Below are 19886 nucleotides of genomic sequence, written 5' to 3' on the forward strand. Positions count from 1 at the left end.
TCCGCTAAGAGCAAGTGCAGTGAGCAGGGGTTTGCTCTAGTCAGTGTCAGCACCCAGGGAGCAGCTGCATGGACGGGCTGCTCACCCACAGGCCAAGTGTGGCGCCCATAGGCCAACCGCCGCCCGGCTTAACCATCACGGTAGCACACAAAGGTCTGACACCCAGAGCCTGGCAAAAGCCAAGTTTCTCACTTTAAGCGCCGAGTTTCGGAGTTAGACAGGAATACACAAGGAATGCACCCCCACCTTAGTTGGGGCAGCGAGGGAGAGGGGGCTGTGGTGACAGACCTTTTGGAGCGCCTGGCTGAGCTCAGAGTCACTGTGGTCCTGGTGAGTTTCCTTGGGACCCTTCCCCACTTGATTAAGATCTGCCCCCCTTCACCCACCGTGCTCGCCTTCCCGTTGGCTGCCTCATTGACTTCTGCATTTAGAAGCTACTTTTAATTGTCTTCAAACAGAAACCTGTCCAAGCCATCAGGCCGCAAAAGCAAGGGTGTCTACCGTGGGAGGAATAAACGGGCTGCTTTTATATATGGACCAGCCATGACAAACAACACGGAAGCGCTTCACAGGCTTTCTCAACCTTGAGTTTTGATTCTGATTTTTCAAAAGTGCAAATCAGCACCTGGGCCCAAAGCTTGGGGCAGCAGAAACTTAATTAGAACGCAGAGAGCTTTCCAGAAATGTATTCCTTTCTGCTGTTGTCTTCGGCTGACAGGATCACTCATCTGCTCAAATATAATTGAGTGCAGAAGTGAGAAAGGAAAAAAAGACCCAGGCTGAGAACTTAATTCTGACCCAGATGCCTGGGGCTAGCTGCTGCCACTGACTTTGAACCAGGTTTCCCTTCCCTCTGCTGAAGAGCCGTTGAGATGGCACCAGAGTCAGCCTGACACTGACCCTTCATGAGCTGGAGTCTCAACTACCCACACTAACCACATAAGAGGAACAATAAATACTTTTTTTAAAAAAAATTAAACCACTGAGCTTTGATAGGTAAGGAGGTATTTGTTACACAGCATAATTCTATTTACCTAACTGATACATTTGTAACAACTCCTGAGTTCTAGCTGTACCAAACACCTTGCTATATTTTGCAGGTATTATCTAGGATAGTATCAGGCACCAATAGTAATAAATAACTGTTGAGGAAACAATGGTAACAATTCTGTTATCAGCATAATCTCTAAAAAGAGCAAGCACTCAATAAATTAAACGTGTGTTTATCTCAGCAAGCCTAGGTAGTGAATGCTATCACTGTGTCCATCCTTATAGACAAGAAATATAAATTTTAAAGAGATGAAGGCATTCTTTATATGCAGCCTAGTAAGCTGAATGATGAGTCTTCAATCCCAAGTTATCTCTGAACTCTGTGTCCTAACCACTGCCTCTAAACAAGTGAATAAATAAAGGTCTCTCCTTGCAGATGTTACAGTGGTGGAGGATGGCTAAAATATGCAAACAGTTACAAATTCTAGGTAACCAGAGCCTGAAAACTCTGGAAAGATGTTGATTAGGAAGTGCTATTTGGGCTGGGTATTGAAGAGAAGCTCAGGAAAGCTAACAGACAAGAAGGCAATCCTGGCATCTTCAAGGACATGGTGGGCAGTGCCATCACATTGCAGGAGTGAGAAACCTTTGTAACTTGGCAAAGAAAGACCTTGACTACAGCAAAGAAGCCGAGAATGGAAAAAAGAAAAGCAGGCACCTTGCTGACTTCATGCCCTCCCAAGCTGAAGCCTAGGGCACCGAGGCTTCTTAATGGTGGAACACTTGCCTAGCATATACAGGGCCCGAAGTTCCATCTCTAGCATCCCAGAAAAATCAAAACTAACATCTGCTCTCAAATGCTTGTTTTGTTAAAGCGTGTCCAACAAGGCTGCCATGGCACTGACCCTGAACTATCACACTGAGTAGCTGCTGAGCGCTGCGGGTCAACACAAACTTCAGAGGCCAGCTTCTTCAGGAAGAAATCCGAGCCTAGTGACTGACCTTTGGGAGGATTTTGAACAAGCAGCCAAAATCCCTAGGCCAGAAGTTCACCTCGCGCAGCCGTTGTCTGCCCTGGGGGGCAGCCAGCATAGGCATCAAGTTGCTTAACTGGGCTTTGGAGTCTGTCCAGGGGAAGCTGAGGCTGTTGACGAGTAGTCCAAAGGCAGCTTTGCTCCCGGTGGCCCTTCCTGGCCTCTGGGTACTGCTGTCATTATTGCACTACCTTGGAGAGCAGTCTAAACCACCCCAGTGGCATTTGAGGGCCTGCTGTAAAAGGTTTCTGAGGCTTGCAAGGGGATCAGGTTTCCAGGAGCTTGGATCTGCTTCAAAGGCCACAAATTCCCCCTGGAATTAACAACAAGATTCTTCAGGAGCCTCTTCACTCAGGGAGTGGAGGAAGGCTTAGGCAGCAAGCGTGACATATCTCCCTTGACTCTTTCTCTCCCTGGGGTGTAGAGAAATAGTCCAAGGTGTCCTGTTTAACTGCCGAGGGACAATTAGACCCCTCAGTCTGCAGAACACAAATGTTCAAAGCTTTCAGACCTGAACTGGCCCTACAGACCAGACCAATCTGCCAAAATTGGCTTCATCAAAATCCAACTTGCAAAATAGGCAATTTTCCAAAAGTCCTATAAATATAAAAATACATCAAATTAGTACTTTTTCCCCAGGTGACTCTGACACAGCCCTGCCTCTACCTCTGCCTTTGAGTATTTATCTTAAATGTTTCGTTCACTTTGTTTTTATTTTATTTTATGTGTGTGAGTGTTTTACCTGCATTTGTATCTGTGTACCCCTTGCATGCCTGGTGCCTGTGAAGTTCAGGAGAGGGAACTGGATCCCCTGGAACTGGAGTTACAGATGTTTGTTAGCCACAATATGGGTGCTAGAAATTGAACCCAAGTCCCCTTGGAAAAGCAGTCAGTGTCATTAACTGCTGAGACATCTCTCCAGACTCTATTTAAAGAGAAAAAATCTTGTCCCCTAGCCAAGCTGGCTTCAAACTCACAATTTTCCTTCCTCAGCCTTCCAAGTTCTGGGATAACCAGTAAGAGCCACCACGCACAAGCCTGGCTCAAAATTTTTATCAAAATGATCAAACACAATAAACTGATGGTTCTTTGAACTGACTCTCAGCTAGGTTATCTCCATGAACTGATCAGAATGTCCCTCTCCCCTGGTGTCTATAGCTCTCCTGTCTGCAGAAAGAGCTACATAGCTCATGCTAGGAGTTCATAATCCTGATCCACCCACCCAGAAGGTCCTAGGAGATGTGGCAGCCTTCTGCAATGAGAAGGAGACTTGATGTTGGATACATGCCGGCTGTTTATTTACCTCATTTGGGGCACTTTCTTTGACCTCACTGCAAAGTCATTATGAGAGACCAGACTCTTGGCAGGTGTGTGTATTGTAAGTGACACACTTTTAAAAACACCTCGTGTAAATCAGATATTGCCATAAAATGGAAATCGCAGCTACAAATTACATACTTATTACCATTGTGTCTGATATACGAGGCAACGTTGACACTAGATAATAGGTAGCCTGAGAGATAGAAAGTTACATGCGAGGCATAAAAGATCATTATTTTTCAATTCGCAATGATACAATCTCTCTTGCTTTGACATCACAGTCTCCTACATCAAAGCCAGGGAGATTCCTGGGCCATTATCCAAACCCTTTATTTTACAGTTGAGAAGACAAAGGAAGAAAAGTGCCCAAGGTCACTGAGAGCCAGCCAGAGCTCTTGTTGTGACTCACACGAAACAGCCTAGGGTCTCCGGAGCTCTCTGTTCGCTGAGGTGAGTCTGAGAAGACAGAAAAACTGCCTGTTCTGCTCCACCTGGGTCCTGGAGAGCTCTGGAGAGACACTGAGCTGACCGTGGTTCCTGCCACTGAGAAGCCCACCCTGGGCGCAGTGGAAATACCGTGCCTGTGAGTTGTCTCTGTCCCTTTCTCAGTGGGAGACTCCAACAAGACACTTAATCTCACTGAGTTCCTCGGTCCACAAAGTAAGACTGATCACCTTACAAAAGCGCCGTGAAGAATTAAACAGTTTAAGGAACACCATAAAAGAAGTTTAGTGTGCCCAGGGGAAGGTTCCTGGCAGGCTCCTGTCACAGCTCAGGGCCGGAGATATGGCAAAGACACTCTAGAGCTTTGGCCAGTTCTGGTGAGAATCTACCCTCCTGATATTTCCCACTCGTGTCCCCCATAACTTGGACAAATCTGCCATGTGACAGGATCATTCTGTCGTCTAACTTAGAATTACCTCCAACTTCACAGGTTTTCTGATTCCAGAACGTGGATTTTGAGGCCGCGCTGTGGTCCGTGCAGACAGCTCTGTAACTTTCATTTCTTGGTCTCCATTCAGAAGATACTTACAGAGATCCTATTTCATGCCAGACTCAAACGTAGGCACAGCCAGCGTAGCAGTCCACAGGGGACAGCCCTCCTGTGTGGAAGGACTGAACCATACTTAAAAGGGGTGGTAAACAAGCCGGCCATGGTGGCTTGTGCCTTTAATTCCAGCACTTGGGTAGGCAGAGGTAGACAGATCTCTGTGAGTTCTGGGCCAGTTGGTGCCAGGTCAGCCAAGGCTACAGAATGAGATCCTAACTCAAAAAGCAAAAGGGAAAAAAAAGTGGGAAAACAAAGGAGAATTTTTTTTAAAAAAAAATACCAAGACAATATGAAGAAGCCACAGAAAGACTGAAGATCACAAATGCAGCTGACTGGCTGGAGAGGGGGGTGCGATCCAGGTGGCATGTTTTTTGTACAGCATACCTCACTTTGTAGCTTAGACAGGCCCAAACCTTGTGATCCTCCTTCCTCAGCCTTCTGGGTGCTGAGATTACAGGGGTCATTATTGGCACAGGTTTGAGTGATATCTGGACAGGAAGTAGGACTCAAGAAACTCTGAGTTGGAGAAAAACACCCCAGGTGACAGCAGCATGTGCTGAAGACCCAGGACGGGAGCAGGCTTGAAGCAGAGAGGCAGCTGCTATGGTAACACAAACACAGTAACTGCTGTGGCCAGCTTAGGAGCAGGGAAGGACAGCACAGAGAGGTGTGTCAGAGCCGGCTCCAAAATGTGCTGAGCCCTTCTAAGTGGAACAGGAAGATGCAGAAAGCATTCCAAGATGGGACTAGGATTTTCACCTTTCTTTCTTTTTTTTTTTTCTTTTGGTTTTTTGAAATAAGGTCTCACTATATAGCCCAAGTTGGTCTAGAACTTGATCCTCCTGCCTCTGCCACCTGAGGGCCACATTTCAGGCTATGACTCTCTAAAAGATGCTTTAATAGAACAAGAGTGTGGCTAGATCCACAGTGGCCACACAGCAAATGCTAGATGATCAAACCAGTGCAATGACATGTCCACATTTTCCTGGATTCCTGGGGAGCATTTAGGTTGTTATGGTGATCCCAGCTTAGAGGTGGGCCCTGGGGGCAGACTCAGGACCCTGTACACCAGGTACTCTCTCCTATGCATCTTGTTCTCCTTCAGGCAGACTTGAACATGTCAGCTCTCCCACAGACCTCGGCACAAAGGAGCCAAGCAGAGAAGCGCAGAAGTGTGCTTCTGTTATCGCAAAGGTTTAGACAAGAGCCAAGGGTAGATGGTGGTGCATCCCTGGAATCCCAGTACTCAGCAGGTGCAAGTGGGAGCCTCAGTAGTTCAAGACCAGCCTGGGCTGCACATATATAGAGCTTGAGACCAACCTATACTACATAAGATCCTGTCTTAAAAATCAAAGATGATTGGGGGTAAGGGGAGATGGGGAGAGAAAAGGTAGAAGGGAAGGAGGGGGGACCTGGGAAACGGGAGAATTGGGATAAAGGAAAGGTGGATAGGGGAGCACGGAACCACAATTCTTAGTTAGGGGAGCCACTTTAGGGTGGACAAGCGACTTGACCCTAGAGGGGCTCCCTAGTGCCCAAGATGAGGTTCCCAGTTAGTTCCTTGGGCAGCTGAGGATTGGGAACCTGAAATGACCCTATCCTAGAGCAATACTGACGAATATCTTGCATATCATCATAGAATCTTCATCTGGTGATGGATAGAGATCGAGACAGTGACCCACACAGGAGCACTGGACTGAGCTCCCAAGGTCCCAAGGAGGAGCAGAAGGAGGGAGAACATGAGCAAAGAATTCGGGACCACGAGGCGTGCATCCACCCACTGAGACAGAGGAACTGATCTACGGGGAGCTCACCAAGGCCAGCTGGACTGTGACCGAAAAAGCATGGGATAAAACCGGACTCTCTGAACATGGCGAACAATGAGGGCTGATGAGACACCAAGGACAATGGCAGGGGGTTTTGATCCTACTTAATGTGCTGGCTTTGTGGGAGCCTAGCCAGTTTGGATGTTCACCTTCCTAGATATGGACGGAGAGGACCTAGGACTTAACACAGGGCAGGGAACCCGGACTGCTCTGTGGACTGGAGAGGGAGGGGGAGAGGAGTGGCGGGAGGGGGAGAAGGGTGGGAGGAGGGGGAGAAGGGTGGGAGGAGGGGGAGAAGGGTGGGAGGAGGGGAAGGGAAATGGGAGGCTGGGAGGAGGTGGAAACTTGTTTTTTGTTTATGTTTTTTTTTCTTCTTTTCGCAATAAAAAAAAAATCAAAGATGATGAAAAAAGAATGAGTTCACTTGACATTGCCATTTGCACAACTGATCGTTCAGCCTGGGGTTCTCAGGTAATTTTTCTCATTCTATAAAGTGCGCGCGTGCGCGCGCGTGTGTGTGTGTGTGTGTGTGTGTGTGTGTGTGTGTGTCTGTCTGTCTGTCTGTCTGTCTGAGTGAACTATGTGTGTGTGCATATACATATGTGTGCATATGTTTTTTAATCTGTGTGTGTGTTCATGTGTGTGTGATGGTTTGAATGAGAATGGCCCCCATAGGCTAATCTAGTTGAATGTTTGCCTCCCAGTTGGTGGACTACTTAGGAAGGATTAGGAGGTGTGGCTCTGTTGGAGGAGTTGTGCCACTGGGGAGTGGGCTTTGAAGCTTTAAAAGCTCTTGGCCGGCCCAGTCTCTCCCTGTCTGCTGCCTGTGGGTCAGGCTGTGAGCTCTTAGCTCCTGTTCCAGTGCCACACTTGCCTGCTGCCTTGCTCCCTGCCGTGATGATTGTGGATGTATTTGGTGTGTGTGTGTGTGTGTGTGTGTGTGTGTGTGTGTGTGTGTAACTTGTGCTCGTGTGTGCCTATTTGCGTCAGGGGGAGGATAGAGAACTGGAGGGTAGGATGGGAAGGAGGAGAAGACCAAGAAACCTTCAAGAAATGCATGTGGGTACCCAGGACTATGGCCCTTTATGAAGCCTAACTTGCACTTGAACTTCTAATTCCAGCAGGAAGCAGAAGGAATAGATAAGAGCATTTCTATTATAAAGACAGACTCATACTCCATATTGCCAAGCAGAATCTGCACATACATGATCTTAATAGCTTAGCTGTATCTACTGTTTATGCTTTAATTGTTCTGAATTCTGGAGGAGCGGGTTATACAGGCCAATATTTTTAATTGTATGGCAGTCAGTTTTGAGCAACCTGGCAAGGCACAATTTGCACCTTCCACACACAAGGTGGTTGCTTAGCCTTTCATAGTGGTAGTGAGACAACCTGACGCCATCTAGAGCAAGTGGTTAAGATATGCTAATGTCACTCTGTTCCTTTTATTGTAATTTAGTCACAGAGCAGCCATAGTTGTGGACGTGACCTAAGTCATCCCCCGCCCCTGCTGGAAACAGAATGCTAATAAACTTTCCCCTCAGTTTACCCTTTGATATAAAAGTTGTTTGGATAATAAACATGATCTTTAGGATTTGAATAAACCCTAAGCCTCCCTCTTGATATTGCTGTGTGAATTGTGTCTCAATCATTTTTACACCTCTACTCTGGTACGAGAAATAATTCAGGTCCGGGCTGGTCCTGTCCTCCCAGCCCAGATGCTCATGGAGAAGTACTGAGTTGTTACCAGCAGATAAGGACTTGACTCAGCTTTTCAACAAGTGCCTGAACCCAGGCATCCCAAGAACAGGAAAGAACATGTGGGATGACAACGAGAGAGCCACAGTCATCTCAAGTCTCAGACACGTGACTGACCACCTGCCCAGAGTGGCGATATTGAGTCTTGAGTGACTGGCTGATTTGCTCCCTAGTTCTTCAAGCTTAGTCTGCTGGCTGGAGATGAGACAGGAGACAGATGTTGTAGATGCTGAGCTGCTGCCTTCTCAGATCCCCAACTCTCTGAATTAAGCTCAATCTAGAGATGTAGTTCCAGTCTCTGCTCCATGGCCTTCACAGTGACAGGCAGCCTGAGCTCCAAGTCCTGGTCTTGCAGTTTGTGGATTGATACACACCTTACTGTTAACTCAAAGAACACTGAGTTTCTTTCTGTTCCAGCTGATGCACCAGCATCCCTATATGACAGCATCTTCTCCCTCCCTTGGCCTGTTGTGGCTCCACAGGCAAGCTTTACTATTCAGAAAATGATCTCACTGACTTTCTGAGGTTTCCATGGAGTCCTCAGTCTGTGGCATCTGCAGACTGTCAGAATGATCGCCTGTTCCCCGGCTCTTGTCCATGCACTCACTGTCACTTAACGCGTCATTTTACTGGGCCTTGTAATGTGCTGCATGGACACGACCAATCCAGCCCTCAAGGGATTAGTGTGCAAAGAAAAGATCCTGGGGTTCCATGACGCTCAACTAAGTGCTGGTTTTCTTTGTTGCTACTATGGTTTTGATGGTCTCATTTCTCCGAAACTCATATTGAAATGTAACCCACAGCACAGTGGTGCTAAGAAGTGGGGGGGTTGCCATGCACCCAGTTCTGGAACATGTGTGTAACATGCATAAAGCTGTGATTCTGATCCCAAGCACCATCAAGCACAAGTCAGACCCTTTGGGTGGTTGGAACAGTGCCAATTTAAGTGATCTGAGTGACTTTGCTTTTTATTTTTGTCCCACAGGGGATGACAAAGGCATCATCTTGGAAACAAAGAGTGACCCTTGGTGAGATACTGGAGTCAATGGTGTGTTGATCTTGGTGAGATACCAAATTCAATGGCATGTTGGTCTTGGTGAGATATCGAATTCAGTGGCATGTTGATCTTGGTAAGATACTGCATTCAATAGTGTATTGGTCTTGGTGAGATACGGGATTCAATGGTGTGTTAATCTTGGTAAAATATTGGATTCATTGGCTCCCTAACCTCCAGAACTGTACATAATAAAGGTGTATGCTTTTCTTAGGTTGTTTTTTTAACTATGTATATGCAAATGAGTGTAGGTACCCATGAGGTCAGAGATGCCAGAGGCCCAATGGGGGTGCTGGGACCTGAAGTCAGGACCTCTTAAGAGAAGCAAGTACTCTTAACTGCTGCGTCATTTCCTCAGCCACTGAACTTCTAGTCTCTATGGATAACCCATTCTAAAGTACACAGCTGTAGCAGCCAGAGCAGACTACAGCATCTTCCAACGTCTAGAGTTTGGTTTTAGTTACAATGAACCAGACCATAAAGAACTCTCCATATTTTTTTTCAAAGACAGCAAAATGGCACATAACTAAGTTGATTTGACAATGAATATCCAAAACACATCATTCCAAATAAGTATGAAAAATGTTTCATGAAGTCACTATTATTATAACAAAAACAGTGGTCTTTGGACCCAGTGTCAGCTGCCCATTTCCAGTCCCACCACACTGCATGTCCTTTTGACTCAAGGTGCTACAATGCTATATTAGAGTCCACCTAATCTAGTTCTAGACTGAGAGTACCCGGCTGATGCTATCCTTCTTCTTCACCCACGGTGGCTGTGCATGAACCTGCTGACTTTTCCTGAATTCTTAAATTCTTTCCTACTTCCAATGAGAGTGCATTTGAGGAACCCTCTCTCTGGAAGCTATGACCTCTTGGCTGCCTTGGCTTGTGTTCTTTACTCTTCTTCCTCGGTTTGCCAAGCACTGTCTTTAGGTCCTGGATTCTTACTCATCTCCCTTGAAATCCACCCTCCTCCGGCATCTTACACACTATGACTAAGCCCCGGGCCTGTGTTTCCATGGCTGCTTTTGATTTGTACACCGAGTCATTTCATCTCTTCTCCCCCTTCCATTTCTCTCACTCCAGCTATGACTCACCCCTGCTAGGTTTTCAAAGAGAGATAACGTAATGCCAGCAGTGGTTACTCACATGAAGGAACTCAGGCCCACAAAGATCAACCAGCGTGCACAGCAGGAGGAGGTGGCATCACCAGGTCCTGTAAGCTGGGACTCAGGCCCACAAAAATCAATCACAGTCCACAGCAGGAGGAGGTGGCGTCACCAGGTCCTGTAAGCTGGGACTCAGGCCCACAAAGATCAACCACAGTACACAGCAGGAGGAGGTGGCATCACCAGGTCCTGTAAGCTGAAGCTGTCCAGAAGCCCCTACAGACGAATGGGGCAGAAACTGAGTCTATGAAAAGAGAGACTGTCTGGCTAGGTGGACCTGGGGCTAATCACTGCAGACATGCTACTAGCAGCAGAGAGAGCTGGAAGGGGGACTTACTGATTTCTCCTCTGTGCTGCTATAAGCTGTGAACATATGGTGCACTCATTGGTTGATAATAAAAGCTGCTTTGGCCTAGAGCAGGGCAGAACACAGCTAGGCAGGAAAGCCAAACTGAAGACAGGGAGAATGAAGGGTGGAGTGGAGAGAGATGCGAGCAACCGCTCAAGAAACAAGATGCCAACAGACCGGTAAAAGCATGGCAATACTTAGATTAATAGAAATGGGTTAATTTAGAAGTAAGAGCTAATTAGTAATAAGCCTGAACTATAGGCCAAACATTCTGTAATTAATATTCAGTCTCTGAGTGATTATTTAGAAGCGACTGTGGGACTGGGCGGGACAGAGAAACCTCTGTCTATACCCTGCATTCTCCAATCTTCTGATTTTTGTCTCCTTGAATTCAAGATAAAGGGAATTTAAGGGCTATAGATTACTCTGACACATAGAACAGAAATGTATGCAAATAGCCAGCTGTTTTACTCACCCAGGCAACTCCACCTCCCAGTGGGTGTGCTCATCCTGTGATTTCCTTCCTCCCCACACCAGGCTGTAGGGATAAGTCCCGCCCCTTAGGGGGCGTGTTCGCCTCGGGCTAATGTCTGCCTATAAATTTGGCGAGCAAGCTCCGAGCGCTTGCTTCTGCTTTCCTGGTCTCCGCGGGAACGGTGGTTCTGTAAGTCTATTTCTACATTAAAGCTATATATATATTTTTACACTCTGTCTGCATTCATTTACGCCGTTACATTTTGGCGTCCAACGTCGGGCTATTTTGCCCCCAACTCAAGCGGGTAGCCCGCTAGCTAACACAGCACCCTCCCCGGTGCTGTTTTTCAGTTCGTGACTCCGGCCCCAGTGCCGAGTCCGAGACACACTCGGCGACACAGGCCCATTCTGCCTGCCTTGGCTAAGTTTTGCAGCGGAACCCCACTGCCTGAACCCCACTGCCTGAAGCTCAAGTACTTGCGGTTTTGCAACAAAAGCTGCCACAGCGTCAGATTTGGTCTGTTACAAAGTGACTTGGCCGGTTGTGGTGGCGCACGCCGGTAGGATTTGCTGAAGGAGGCAGAGGCAGGAGGATCACAAGTTTGAGGCCGGCCAGGCAGTGGTAGAGCACGCCTTTAATCCCAGCACTTGGGAAGCAGAGGCAGGCAGATCTCTGTGAGTTTGAGGCCTGCCAGGCCTTGGTAGTGCACGCCTTCAATCCCAGCACTTGGGAGGCAGAGACAGGCGGATCTCTGTGAGTTCAAGGCCAGCCTGGTCTACAAGAGCTAGTTCTAGGACAGGCTCCAAAAACACAGAGACCACCACTGGCAGGAACCGATCTTTGCAGGTAAAAAAATTTTCTTTTATAAATAAAATGTCTGAACACATTACTGTTCAAGAATTTAATGATTTTTTTAATTGTACCATGTGGGAGATTTTACAAGAGGTGTCTATCACCCCACATATATGGATCCTTCTGGGATTCGTAGTTTTCATTGGCACCAAATGGTTTGATAATAGAAATATGATAAAGTCTTTACGAGACGAATCCAGGATTCTTAAGGCAGAGATTGAACGCTTAAAAACAATTGAGAATGACAACAATCTTCTCAAGAATCAGTTTGAAGTTCTCCAGGCTGATAACAATCTTCTCAAGAATCAGGTTGAAGTTCTCCAGACTGATAACAATCTTTTCGAGAATCAGTTTGAAGTTCTCCAGGCTGATAACAATCTTCTCAAGAATCAGGTTGAAGTTCTTCAGGCTGATGTTAAGGAGAAATTCATTACTATGGAAGAGGGAACAGCTGATCTGGACCATAAGATTCAGTCCCTTTCTGTAGGAAATGAAACATTAACTGAGAGAATCAAAACTGCTGAATGTGACAATCGGATTTTGTCTAAAGCTTATGACAGATTGACGGAAAGATTGTCAATACAAGAAGGCACGGTTTATGCCATAAAAATTATGTCCAAAGATGAGATGTTATCTCTAACGGACAAACTTCATATTTTAGAATCCTCAATGAAGGCTTTGGAACATAATTCTGGACAGGAGATTCAGACATTGCAGAAAGCAATGGTGAATAGAATTGAAAAGATTGAGGAATTTCTAAATTCTGATGAGGAAGAGCAAAGGGTAGAAAGGAAAATTTTAACTACATCTGTGGGTAAGTCTCTCCGGGACAATTTCCACAAAGCTCTACCTACAGCTCTACCTGCCTTTCCAGTAATAACAACAGAGAAGGTGATTGGTTCCAAAAACCCTAGGGTCATCAAGGAGGATACATGGGAACCTGTGCGTATGAATGATCTCAAGGAAATAAAACAGGCTGTCATGACTTTTGGGATGCAAGCCTCTTTTGTTAAGGAGATGCTAAGATCTTGGGCCACGACAAGCAGAGCAACCCCCTCAGACTGGCTCCAGCTGAGCTCTGCGGTACTGGAGAGTGGACCGCAATTGAAATGGAAATGCTTATTCAGGCAAGAGGCTAGACTCTTAGAACAGCAGGAAAAAGCGAAGGGAATTGACATTTCCCTAGATCAAATTCTAGGTGAAGGGCTCTTTTCTGATCCTCAGGAACAAGCTAATTTGGATGAAAACACACTCTCCATGTGTACTACAGCAGCCTTAAGGGCTTGGGACAGGGTACAAGACCCAGGACAGAGAATGGAATCATTTGTCAGAGTTAAACAGGGTCAGAGAGAACCCTTTAGTGACTTTTTACAAAGATTAACTAAGGCTGTACAAATAGGAATATCTGACCCAGAAGCAAGACGTATAATGATTGAGTCTTTGGCTTATGAAAATGCAAATGTGGAATGCAAAAGGATTTTGGGTCCTTTAAAGCTCAGATCAGCACCGTTGGAAGAATGGGTCTTGCATACACTCAATGTTGATACATTTGATTATGGCACTGAAGCATGGGTAGAAGAAGCAATTTCCAATGGTAAAAGGAGACACCAGAATACCAAATGTTTTAATTGTGGAAAAATGGGTCATATTAAAAGGAATTGTAAACAACGGATTTTCAGAAATAATAATAATAATAATAATGCATCTTTCAGAAATAATAATAATAATGCATCTTCTAGAAATAACAGAAATAGGAGGACTCAGCCTTCAGGTTTATGTAGAAGATGTGGAAAGGGCAGACATTGGACGAATGAATGCAGGTCTACAAGAGATAGACAAGGCAACCTGATACAGCCGGGAAACGTGCGAGGGGGGGCCTCACAGGCCCCCATGGCAAACATGGTTCAGTCATATCCAGTTTCTGCAGAGAACGTGCCTCATCAGGACAATTAGGAAGCCCCATGCCTACTGTTACAAGCAATAATGATCAGAAAGATAAGTTACGTGTGTTTTGGCAAACTTCTATAAATGATCAAAGACCTAAACTGAGAGTGTGTGTAAATGGCATTTTTATTACTGGCCTGCTGGACACAGGTGCTGATGTAAGTATCATTACCCCAGAATCTTGGCATCCGTATTGGCCTCTTCAGAATGTAAATGTTCAGCTCCTGGGAATTGGAACCCTATCTCGAGTAAGGCAGAGCACGAGATGGGTTGAATGTATAGGGCCAGAGGGACAAATAGGAAAATTAAAGCCATATGTAGCCAATATTGCAATGAATTTATGGGGTCGTGACCTATTACAACAATGGAATACTGAAATTAACATTCCTGCTAAATCTAGAGCCTATATTTCTGAGAATAATATTAAAAGATATTACAAACTGAGAAAACCGGCCATTCGGGCTGTAAAAGAACAAGCAATTGATGTCCTGTCAGAGATACCAACAGCCTTGCCTCTAAAATGGTTGACTGAGAAACCAATATGGACAAAGCAATGGCCTTTAGCTGAGGAAAAGTTACAGGCTTTAGAACAGCTGGTACAAGAACAATTAGATGCTGGACATATAGAAGAATCTACCAGCCCTTGGAATTCTCCTGTATTTGTGGTTAAGAAAAAATCAGGTAAATGGAGAATGGTGACAGATCTCAGGGCCATCAACAAGGTTATTCAACCTATGGGCCCTCTGCAATCTGGAATTCCTTTGCCCTCTTTATTACCAAAAGGATGGCCTCTCATAGTTATTGATTTAAAGGATTGTTTTTTCACTATACCTTTGCAAAAAGAAGATAGAGAAAAATTTGCCTTCACAGTGCCTACTTATAACAATTCTCAACCTTCGAGGAGGTACCACTGGACCGTTCTCCCCCAGGGTATGTTAAATAGCCCCTCCCTGTGCCAATATTTTGTGAACCAACCATTACAAATAATACGCAAGAAATTTCCCAAATCTATAGTATACCATTACATGGACGACATCTTGTTATCCGATTCAAACATGGATACCTTGAACAGACTGTTTGAAGAAATAAAGATACTTTTACCTAAATGGGGATTGCAATTAGCTCCTGAAAAGATTCAGAAGGGAGATTCTGTTAATTATTTAGGTTATAAAATAGGTTTGCAAAAAATTAAGACACAAAAAGCACAAATTAGGAGAGATCGCCTACGGACTCTTAATGACTTTCAAAGACTGTTAGGAGACATTTCCAGTCTACGACCAGCTATTGGAATAACACCTGATTTAATAATTCATTTGAACAAAACCTTGGATGGTGATAAAGATTTAAACAGTCCCAGAGAATTAACAGCTGAAGCAGAAAAGGAACTGACAATGATTGAGGAAAAATTACAACAGGCACATGTGGACAGGGTGAATCCAGAGCTCGATTGTATTCTCGTCATACTACCATCAAAAATTTCTCCTACAGGAATTTTAATGCAGAGAGATGATATTATTTTGGAATGGATCTTTTTACCACATAAACCAAGTAAGAAACTGAAAACTTATGTGGAAAAAGTCTCTGAGTTAATTATAAAAGGCAAGCTGAGACTTCGTCAACTAGCAGGCATAGACCCAGCAGAAATTATAGTGCCTTTCACTGCTGATGAACTAAAGAAATTATGGGAAGATAATGAACCATGGCAAAGAGCTTGTGCTAATTTCTTGGGAGACATTAATAACAACTATCCAAAAAGCAAGCGGCTTAACTTCATAAAGAGAACTTCTTGGATTCTTCCTCGAATCGTCCGTGATGCTCCAATAACTGGAGCCCGTACATTCTATACTGATGCCAATAAATCAGGGAAGGCAGGTTACAAATCAGAAGACTTGGATAAGGTGGAACAAAGTCCGTATACTTCTGTCCAGAAGGCGGAATTATATGCCATTCTTATGGTGCTAAGGGATTTTAAAGAACCTATTAATATAGTTACAGATTCACAATACGCAGAAAGAGTTATTTTACATATTGAAACTGCTGAATTTATACCTGATGATACTGAACTAACCTCATTGTTCCTCCAGGTTCAAGATTTGATCAGGAACAGGCTTTGCCCTATGTACATAACACACATCCGATCCCATACGGGTCTGCCAGGTCCTCTAGCACAAGGTAATGCAGAAATTGATCAATTATTGATTGGTAGTGTGCTACAAGCCTCTGAATTTCATAAAAAACATCATGTTAATAGCAAAGGTTTGAAGAAAGAGTTTTCAATTACATGGCAACAAGCTAAGGAGATTGTAAAGAAATGCCCTACTTGCTCTTTCTATAACCAAACGCCACTGCCTGCAGGGGCTAATCCAAAGGGCACCCAAAGGAATGAAATCTGGCAGATGGATGTGTTCCACTTTGCAGAATTTGGCAAATTAAAATATGTACACCACACCATAGACACGTATTCAGGTTTTCAGTGGGCTACTGCCCTGAGCTCAGAAAAGGCTGATTCAGTAATCACACATTTATTGGAAGTTATGGCCATCATGGGTATACCTGCGCAAATAAAGACAGATAATGGTCCAGCATATGTATCTAAGAAAATGAAACGCTTTTTTGATTATTATAATATAAAACACATTACAGGTATACCAAATAATCCTACAGGTCAGGCAGTTATAGAAAGATCAAATCGTACTATAAAGGATATGCTGAATAAACAGAAAGGGACTGAAAATACCCCCAGAAATAGATTACATAATGCTTTATTAACCTTGAATTTTCTTAACGCTAATGAGAAAGGAACGACAGCAGCAGAAAGACATTGGATAATGGAAAAGTCTGCTGAACTAAATCAACCGATTTATTTCAAAGATGTGCTGACCTCTCAGTGGAAGCCAGGAGATGTGCTACGTTGGGGAAGGGGTTTTGCTCTTGTTTCCACAGGAGAAGAAAAATTGTGGATACCATCAAAATTAATAAAGTTTCGATTTGAAGAGGAGAAACCTCTTGGAAAGGAGAAATGACAACTCATCCACAACGATGATATTCATACAGGTGGTAAGAAAAACATATAGAATGGGGGCAGGGTTCTGTTCTTATCTCCACAGGAAAACACTCATCTTTGAGAAATTCAAGGGACCCTGGATGTTTGGATACTGACAGATGGAAAAATACCTGCCCAATAGGAAATATCAAGACAACTGAATGGGTTGTGTAAGTAATATTAAACCATATTTCTAAATTTATAAAGCTGGTTTTGAAGTTGGACTCTGGCTCAGTCCCTCTCCAATTCCAAGCCTGTTAGTAAGAGAAAAACCCAGAGTTTCTGGAGTTTCTGTCTCATGTCAAGAGCCATGATATGGGACAGAAAGAAATATGAGTTTAGAAAACATCTTTGCTTCTCTTCATATCTATCATACTTTTCATTGAATATATCTATCATGTCTTTCATTGAATATATATATATATGTCTATATGATTAATGTTTAAGTTTTTCATAATGAACAATGAGTTTTTCCTGAAGTGACATTTGAAGTTTCCAGGAAGAAGATGGGGCCCCATAACAACAACTCCACCTGGTTGATATGACGTCATGATACTGATAGCGCTACTACAAGACCTGCTTTTGGTACCAGCTGCACAAGACAGTTCCAACTTGGTTAGCTGAAATGGTGCACATCTTATACAACATTTTGGCCAGACCTGCACGAAAATACTCAGAGACTATTTGCAATTTTAAAAGACATTATCTTGAAATTTAACCATCATTTTACTTTCACAGGATCCCCCAGAAAGAACGTCGCCCCTATGACAGCTGGAAGTAATTCTAGAGAACGACGTCCCCTCTCCCAGTAAAGTTTGCCCTTGGGTTTAGGGACATCATTTAGGGGTTGATTATAATTAGTATATGATTGAGGGTTGGGAGAGGAATTTTATAAGCTCAAGGATCATTTTGAAAAAAAAAAAAAGAAGGAATGATGGGATAATAGATTTATAATTGTGAGTTACTGCTTTTAGACAAATATATTGGTATCAATTCTTGTATAATGAAACAAAGTTAAATTATATGGACTATTGTACGCATGCATGTTTCTACCTCTGTTTAAAACATTTTTATGTATTGACATATATTGTATTGATATATATATTGTATATATTTACCATATTTCAGTGTACATTTCTACCTCTGATTAAGATACTTATATAATATTTGTGTATTGATATATATTTACCTACTGCAATGTATATTTGTACATTGTTTATATTTGGAGGTCATTGTCCTCATTTGTTTCACAGTCGTTTATTGTCTTAGTCTTTAAGTTAGATAGATATTGAGAATTATATAGACTAATTGTCATCTAAGTTTGTCATTTATAATTAGACTAATCAGGTTCTTTAGATATATAGAGATTATACTCAGTATAGATAGATAATCTTCAACCTCTTCAAAGAGCTGTAGAATATGGCCTTTAATCTAACTCAGAGTTTCGTGATAGTGAGACACAATTGCTCCTGGCAACACCGCTCTATTCCCGAGAGAATGTTGAGCACCAAAAACACTCCACCTGGAGCCTTTCTATTTTGGCAGAACTGGCCTTTGGGCAAAGAAATGCCCATACCTCAACCACTGACACAGATACAGAGCGTGCATCAATGGATAAAACAGGACTGTCATATCCTGCCAAGACAGGGTAAGATAGTTTTGAAAAGTTCCTTGCCTTTAATAATGGTATGTCAGTTATGTTAGGCCTTAGCCAAAATTGGTTGACTCAACGTTGCAAACGAGACTTTGGGTGATTGCCCAGGTAGTCAGTTGTCTCTGTCAATTGTTGCACATTTTGGATATATCTCGTTTGTTGAGTAGTGTTTATTCCCTTCTCAGATCTTTGACTGAGTTGAAGATTATATAATTGTAGTTACTCTTTACATTATTTGGACTCCTTGAGATAGAATGTTTAGCAAAGCTTTTGTTCTCAATATTGTTTGTTATATTTATTATTTGTTGTTATTGTATGTAGTTGTATTTGGTTTAGTTCTGTCTTATTTAGACAAAAAGGGGAGATGTAGGGATAAGTCCCGCCCCTTAGGGGGCGTGTTCGCCTCGGGCTAATGTCTGCCTATAAATTTGGCGAGCAAGCTCCGAGCGCTTGCTTCTGCTTTCCTGGTCTCCGCGGGAACGGTGGTTCTGTAAGTCTATTTCTACATTAAAGCTATATATATATTTTTACACTCTGTCTGCATTCATTTACGCCGTTACACCAGGCCCTGAGTCATGCCCGGGTCTTCATCCTATCTCCTGCCTTTCCAGTAGGATACCAGCAAGCCCTACCCTTTCTTCTCTGAAACAAATGACTCATTCACAGTTCTGCAGCCAGTATTGCAGGACAAACCCCCATCTTCCACCCCACCTGGTCATACTCCTGGCCATCATCAACCCCCTTCCCCTCAGCCCACCTACCACATCACGCAGCAAGAGGGGGCCTCTGTTACAGAAATCTGGGTTTGATTCTCTTTGGTCAGAACTTAGTCATATGATCCTCCCTAAACCAATCACGGTGGCTAGAAGTTTCAGAACCCCAGATTGGCCAGATGTCTTAGTCATATTGAATTCTAAGAAGTGAGATTTCGGTCACAACCTATTGGCCATAAAGCGGGCCTATGGCAATTCTCCACTGAGGAGTGGGTTTTGCCATAAAAGTGGCATACTAGGGATTTGCTGCTCTGCTTGGTGCATCTCTAATAGATGAGATCAATGGACTCCCCGATCTGATTAAAGACTGTTTTCCTGATTAGAAACAAAAAATCAGGAGCTAGAGAGATCACTCAGTGTTTAAGAGCACTGGCTGCTCTTCCAGAGATCCTGAGTTCAATTCCCGGCACCCACATGGCAGCTCACAACTGTCTGTAACTGCAGATCCAGGGGATCTAACACCCTCACACAGACAGACATACAGGCAAAACATTAATACGCATACAATGAGAACAAACAGATCATTAAAAACTGTTTTTTACAAAATGAGAAATCCCAAAAGTTTGTTCCAAAATCCAATGACATGGGACT

This window comes from Microtus oregoni, unplaced genomic scaffold (assembly GCF_018167655.1).
Source record: "Microtus oregoni isolate MIOR12 unplaced genomic scaffold, Mior012 000004F_ref0000308, whole genome shotgun sequence".
NCBI classification, from domain to species: Eukaryota; Metazoa; Chordata; class Mammalia; order Rodentia; family Cricetidae; genus Microtus; species Microtus oregoni.